Genomic DNA, 7,788 nt, shown 5'->3' on the forward strand with positions numbered 1-7,788 from the left:
TTTTTCAATTTTCTTTTTGGATGTACATATAATACAAACTCCTCCAACAAAAGCTTTTAAAGTTTTCAACCAAACAATTTTAAAGCCTGCAGTATTAAAGAAGGGATTGTGATACAAGATAAATATGCCTTCATCAAAGTGTTAACTACTGCAGGAATGATAGGAAAACAGACTCTGTACATCTGTAAGAATGAACTATGGAGAAATTAAACATAATCCACTTCAAATCCAATTTGTGCCTAAATTTTTCCATCTACTATCATTAGTATAGTATTACCATTTACACACTACTATATAGCTGAAGAGTATCACATTTGAAAGACATCAGGGGTATAGAGGGTGGTAGGAAAACAGAAAATTGCCCATCACATGCAAACTCTGACTCCTAAAACAAAAGCTTGATTTTCAAAATACGATGAACACGCAAATTTCACTAACTTCAACTGAATGTGTGCATTCCCAGTATTTCTAACAATCGAGTTAGTTGTACTTAGAGTACTGTTCAACAGAGCTGTAAAGCATGTGACCTCAGAGGTCAATTCTTCAGAGGCTGAGTCAACAAATAATCCAAATTCAGAAAAGACTGAGCACATATTCACTGACCATGGGACAGGTTAACTAATTGGGTATCACCTGATTATTTCTGACATGGATTTAACAGAGTTTTACCTTCTTTAAAGTTCTACATAGTTACCCAGACACAAATCCTTAAACTAATTCATAACTTCACAGCCCATAAATACAATCTAACATATGTTAGGCTACTTGTAGGACTAATAAGCCCTTTAGAGCATGCATTTCTTCATCAGTTTGTACAATGGTAAGAAAATATATCTACTGGGTGTGCAGACAAACCTTCTGCATGAATTGACTTAGACTTAAGAATTAAGGCATGATATCACCAGATAAATATCACTACAAATCACTACATCATTTCAAAACATTATGTAATTCATCCTATTTATTATATTACCTTGAGGTAAAACAATAATGCTAAATGTCAAAAACCCACCATTTTTTAAAAGTTCAACATTTTAAGTTAGTTTATTCAACATGTCTTCCAATTAATTGATTTTTTTTAAATAGTGAAAAGCTTCTGCTGTGGAATTCCGCTCGTGCCTATCTGGTATAACTAACCCTCTGTGTTTTCAAGAATTTCTTAGAACCCAGCAGTTTCTAAAAACCATAGAAAATAACATCAAATTGTCATTAGGTGCAAGAGTTTAAAAACATACTCTGTGGAAGACGTTTTCTCTATAATCTAATATCCTTTAAAGAATTCATTGGGAAATTTAATCCTTGCTTTACTTCAGAGAAATGAGCACTAGGAACTGTAGAATATGAAGAAATACCTACTCTTGAATACAGACTTCAAAAATACATAGCAAAGAAATTTAGGTCCAATTCCAGTTTGAATACCTCCTCTACGCATGCTGGATCCTTCAAAAGGTGGGGCTATTTGTCATCCTCTCTGTCAGGGGCTGCTTGGCTGGATGCCTCTGTCAAGGCACCTCTAGAACACACAGGATCTTTGTTGCAATAGAGGAGAAAAAAATACAACAGCACTTGGTTCAAGCAAGGCCATGCAAGTGCTACGTTTTATGGTCTTCCCCTCACTGCCTTCAGCCATCTGTTCAGTCTTATATAGGCTCTGCCCAAATTAAATAAAAGCATCAAGACTGGCAGGAACACATCCACTGCTTGAAGAAAGAGAATAAAACTGAGAGATGAGGAGGCTGGTGGAACACAAAAGCCTTGTATTCTAACTACAGCTGTCTGCCGCACTGATGAGGAAGTAGATTGGCATAACACACCATACTGTTTTGGATGGCAGATCTGAAAAAAAAAAACCAAACAACCGTAGTCAAAAATGATACTTCAGCTTGTCTAACTACAGATTGCTGGTGGCATTCAGAGATGGAAAAAAAGCATTTTTTCCACCAGACAGTTCAAAACTATAATAGATTTTTACTTCAAATCAAATGGTATACAACACATTTTTAGAGGACTTCAAAATACTTCATTAAACCTGGGAAGTTGTTGATCTGGACTGTCAAATAAAAATGAACTTCTGCTTCTAACCGGCACCATGTGAGGACATACTTCAGCAATACTGCCAAGACAGCGATAAAGAAAGCAAGTATTTCTGGGTAATCTTGTAATTTCCCTGGAGAGCTACTGATTTGCACGATTCCTCAAATTCTACTTTTCTCAAAAAAGAAGCAGTGCAAAAAAAGGCTCAGAGGGAGTTAAAAAGCACTATAGGAGGCATGCTTATCTAAACATTTTCAGGCACGAAGGCTAGAGCTCAGTTCCTCCACAGCGGAGAACTGAGAAGAAGCAATACCTGAAAGTGTTAGGGGATTAACTAGGGAACTATTAACTACCTTTAACTCTTGGGAAACCATCAAGTTGAAGATTCTCAACTTTATAAAAGAGAGTTGTTCTTGCATTCCAGACGGCTAGCAGGAGCGAGGCACTGAAAACTACCTTTAACCGCTGATACTGGTTCACCTCCCGCAGGACAGGGACCTGAGTGCCTACATTTGTGGTCATCTCTTACTGAGCGCCTACTCCTCATGCTGAAGCAGCTTCTGTCCTGCCCAGTTGTGAAAGGCAGCACCCCTTTTCTCAGTTGATCTGGGGCTTCAGTCTGTGGATACGACAAGGGTGATGGCATTTTAGAGATCGAGATGGACAAATGAGATACAAGAAAGATCCAAATTTCAAGAAAATGGAAAGCTTAAGCTGAGAATGTACATTTTTTTCTCCAGAAAACAAGGATCAAATTTTCAGTAGGCGTTCTGCAAAATCTCCACTGCTCCAATACCTCTGATGCACTTCAGAGATAAACTCAAATATCATTCGAACATCCTTAAGTCCTTTGGTTCCTCCCTATCCTCTCACTTCCCAGATCTAGGACTTTTCTTTTTGAATGACAGATGGCTTATTAGAAAACAATAGTACAAAATCCTTACGTGTAGGCAAAAACTACTTAAGAGAATGTTCTTTTCCGATACAGTGCTTTTATAATGAGAGATAACTTCTAATCTCACTCAATAGCCTACATTCTGCAATTTGCGTGCAATGTGATTAATACCCTATTTCCATATTTAAGTCTCTGATAATATTAGTACTCTTATTCCTACCGTCTAAAAATTTTGAACTGTAATATGATAAAATTATTACAGTATTTGATTCTCTGAAACTTAACTGGGAAAAAAAAGTGATAACTAGCACAAAGAGGAGATAAGCTTAATGATATGTAGAAATACTTTTGTTCTCTTGAAGATATTCTAAAAATATCAAAAAAGGCTAAAATCCAGAATTTATTTTACATTTTGCTACTGGACAAAATTTTTGCATTTAAAAATTCTGAACTGAGTAAAGTCTTCTGTTGACAAATCAATAAACTGAAGGATACATTTTTTTAACATTAGCAATAAGACTACACAAGAAAAAGAAGAGATTACTTTTCCAGAACATTTTTGTGAACCTTTGTCTAGCCACAAGAAAGTACTACTACTAAAAGATTAGTTCAAACTGTATAAACCAATAAATAAGGGAGGGAGGGACCTACAGCTGCTTTAAATCAAACTACTGCCAATAGGAAAAAGAAAAAAGAAAACCCTGCTCCTCTCTTAGCTTTTACTTGAGACTTCCTATTCTCAATACATTAATCACCCTCCTCAGACCCTTATGGGTGTCAGTACCACAGGACAAGACATCAGGCAAACCCTACCACAACGTCTATGTGCACGTAGCAGAGTATTTTGCAATGTTTTATTAATCACTTAAACTCAAAACTATAACAACAGATTTAATTAACTAATTGAAGAATGAACTGATAGCACGGCAGACGGCCCTATGGATAGAAAAAAATGCAGGTTGCTGAGAGGAATCCAGCATACAGCAAGAACTGAGAGTACTCTGGAATACACAGTATGGTTGTTAGACATCCTTTGCTAATAAATATCCAAAATCTCAAATGCTCCAGCAGTGAATTATCTGCCTTAATCACCTTAAGTAACTATGACAAATGCGCATTTTATACAATTAAAGGCTGTACAGGAGGAGCAGATGAATATTTGCTTTGTTTTTAATAAACTGGGACAATATAATATGCATGTGATACAAACACATGCATATTATACAAAGGGAAATATGATACAAAGGGAAATAGCAGAGGAGGAAATGTTACATGACAGCTTTAGGCACCTAGAGGCATTTCCCTATCATATTTGCAGCTTGCTTTCTTTTCCATTGTGAATTGACAATATGATCAAAAAGCAATTTGAAGTTATTTTTCTTTCCCAACCCAAAAGTATTTTTAGGTGCTTTTGATTAAAGTTACAATGGTGAGGGATCCAAAGGGAATGCGAGCTCACATCGATATATGTAGTTGTTACCGGTTAAGGCGAATACACTAATGGACATGGTGTCCATCGTGAATAAAGAACGGTCACACACTAGGAATTCCCACTTTCAACTTTCTGGTGTTGAAAGGTAGGAGCTACTTGGCCCATGTATCAGATTCTAACACCCCAGATTTTCTTTTATTTCAATTTTGCTGTGATTTTTAACATCTACAATACCTGAACTTGATTAAAAACCAAAACAAACCAGAATGTTGGGGTTTAAGCCTTATTGATTACTCATTTCTACTTTTGGAATATTTTCCAAATTAAATTAAATTTTCTTTCAGACATAGCACCTCCTTTGGGATCTGAGAAGTTGCATCACCCTCCTGCTACAATTTTCCTTCTGTTAAATTAAGATAACGCCACTTATCACAATTAATGTTGTAAAACTTTAATACATGAAGAATAATTTGTGCAGGAAGACAAGTACTGCAAGAGCTATGAATTAATTCTGCGGCCTCCTTCTGCAATTTTTCTTATAAAAGAGCAACACCTAGAACACACAAAAGCAGGGCCAGGACCTCATTGCAGCTGGCAAAGTACGCATACAAAAGCAAGACGACACATAGCTTACTACAAACCGCTTAAATAAAGCGGTGAAAACTTTTCATGTTACGTAGTTTTTTCCAAAATCTGACAGTGTGCCATTCTTTAGAAAGAAAGGCTAGAACTAATCCTACCCTCTTGCGAAAAATAAAGGCTCAACACATATGGCCTCAAATATAAACTATAAAAATAGTTGGTCCTATTAGTTCATAAATTAATACATAACCATTCATAAGGAGTACATTTCTACCTTCAGTTTAAATGAAAAGTACTTAATTACCAGAAAGTGAAATGTGAATTCCAAGAAATCCCATGAGAAATCTCTAGAAAGAAGAGGGATAACTGCTCAAAAACATGTGGAAAAATTCTACAAAACACATAGAAAATGTCTTGGAAAGCAGAGGGGAAATTGCTTGAATTTACAGGAGAAAACATGTGGACAGCACAGAGAAAATTCTTAGAAGGCAGAGAGGAACTCCTAGAAAGCACAAGGAAAATTTTCTAAAACGCACAAGGTAAGTTTTTACAAAGGACAGAGAGAAAAATCTACAAAGGCCCTGGAGAATTCCTGCCTGGAAGGGAGATTTCTCAGAAAGCACAAAGAAAATTACCAAAATACAAGAGGTAAAATTCCTAGGAAGGGGACAGGGGGAATTCCTGGAAATATAAGAGAGCATTTCTAGAAGGCACATTGGCAATTCCTAGAACACATGGGGGAAAAATACTGTGCAGCATAGGGAAAATTCCTAGAAAGCAGGTGGGAATTAATCCTGGAAAGTGAGGAGGAAATAAAGCTAGAAAGCAGAAGCTAGGGTTTCCTAGAAAGCATGTGGAGACTTTCCTAGAGACTCATACAGTCAGGTCTTTCCTGCACAGAATTACACTCTAGCTCTAACAATTGCGTCAGTTTTTGTCTGTGCAGAGACCAGAAGTGCTGGGATACGTTATCACCCCTTCCCTCAGTGACCAAATAGGAAAAATAACTCGGCAGTGCAAACAAAGATAAAGTCATCATTGAAGTCAGACACTTCTAGACGCTTTCTCTTCCAGACTGCTCTGTTTGCTTTATTCTGCAGCCGCTAAGGGCCAGAAACACAAAGGAAACGAGGCAGGAGGCAGCGATGACCTTCCCTACTGCGTGTTGCAGGCGCTCGAAGTCTGAACATGCCTAAAGTTTTGCTTTCACACATGCCTCCAGCTGCCACTCTTGTAAGAAAAATTGCATCTCAACCCAAATCAGGTTTCCAGTACCATCTGCCCTGGTGGCTGCTCAGCTATGGATGCTCAGAGAGCACCCAAAGCGCTTCCGTAGGGGTGTGCTCACCCTTGGGAGCCCAAGCAGCAGGCTGCTGTGGGGAACACAAGCCCCCATCACTGACAGACCCAAGTGCACATCTTGTGCTCTCCCCCAAGAGTACGGAATTTTAGGCTCACTGGGGATCAGAGCAGATGCTGTCAGCTCTTCTGCTGTGAACGTACATAGTGTGCACCGTGCCTCCTCATTTGGCCACGTGTTAAAGGACTGTGAAGACCTCCTCAGTTCTTTTAGGGGAATGGTTCAGGGCTGTCCTGCAGTACAAGCCCTCGGAACAAAAAGGACTGAGATGTTCCTGCAGAACAAACTCTGCTCTAAGGCAGACATGTCTCCCCATACACAACAGATTGAGGTCTTAAACTCTCCTCCATAACTTAAAACACCTAGAAGTACTGTGATGTAGCATTGGTTAGGAACATACTTCAAGTAGTTTGTTAATCTAGATCTAAATATGCCAGTGTTTCAAGGTTTCAGACATACCTACAGAGAATTATTTCCCCATATCCATACTCTAGTCAAATCTAGGACAGATGTTCAATTAAATTGTATTACCATGTTAAAATAAACACGTATTTTTTGGTATAAAAATATAGCCCATACTCACTTTTTTTCATGCTCTTCCTTTCTTATCCTATTGGTTGTGTTTACCATTTCTGTATTATCCCTGAATTACACTGAAAATGCATAAAAGTTACAGTGGACCAATTTATTAACAGAGATAATAGAAACATTATTACTAAATTACTAGTTACTAGTAACGGTCAACAGTCATTAACACGGATATCTCTGACCTTCATCAATTAGCACCTTTTATTCAAAATTTCAAAATAGTGCAATGGGAGATTTTGAGAACCACATGATTCCCATTAAATTTTCGTTGGTCAGTAAAATAAAGGAGGAAAAATGCACAAAAGGCTCAGCACCAAATTAACTGGTCTTATTACATCAGGAAAAAAAAAAAAAAGAAAAAAAAAAACCACTTCTGAAGGATCTGCGGTGGAGAGTTTGGCTTACAAGTCTAATAAGCAAGCATCCAGTGTTAAGAAAAAGTCTGCAATAAATAACAAACATTCATGTCTGTGTCACTGAAGATATCTGTACTATAAAATCTGCTGTGAACAAGCTACATTTTTGTGCTGTACAAGCCTAACACCTTAGTTCCTGCTATGTAGACAGATCTCCCATTTTCCTCCCATCAGAGGTGGAAAAAAACAACTGCAGGATTAGATCCTACATTTCAATAGTTTTTATTTATGGCCACTTACCAAAAGGTATTCTAGAACATGTCCAATTACTCCATCTATCCAGATACAGTAAAATATATTCATATCAGTTTCAAACTGGCTATAAAGTCAGCATGAAAGCTCATGAATAAAGAGAAATTCTAGTGACAAGCTGCAGGAACCTTAAAGCAACTCAAACTGGCTGTCAGACAATGAAAAGTCAACTGGTGTGTACATTTAACACAACGACCTTGAGTTCTCAGTACAAACACAGAGAGATACA

The sequence above is a fragment of the Tauraco erythrolophus genome, chromosome 6 (genome assembly GCF_009769465.1).
Source record: "Tauraco erythrolophus isolate bTauEry1 chromosome 6, bTauEry1.pri, whole genome shotgun sequence".
NCBI classification, from domain to species: Eukaryota; Metazoa; Chordata; class Aves; order Musophagiformes; family Musophagidae; genus Tauraco; species Tauraco erythrolophus.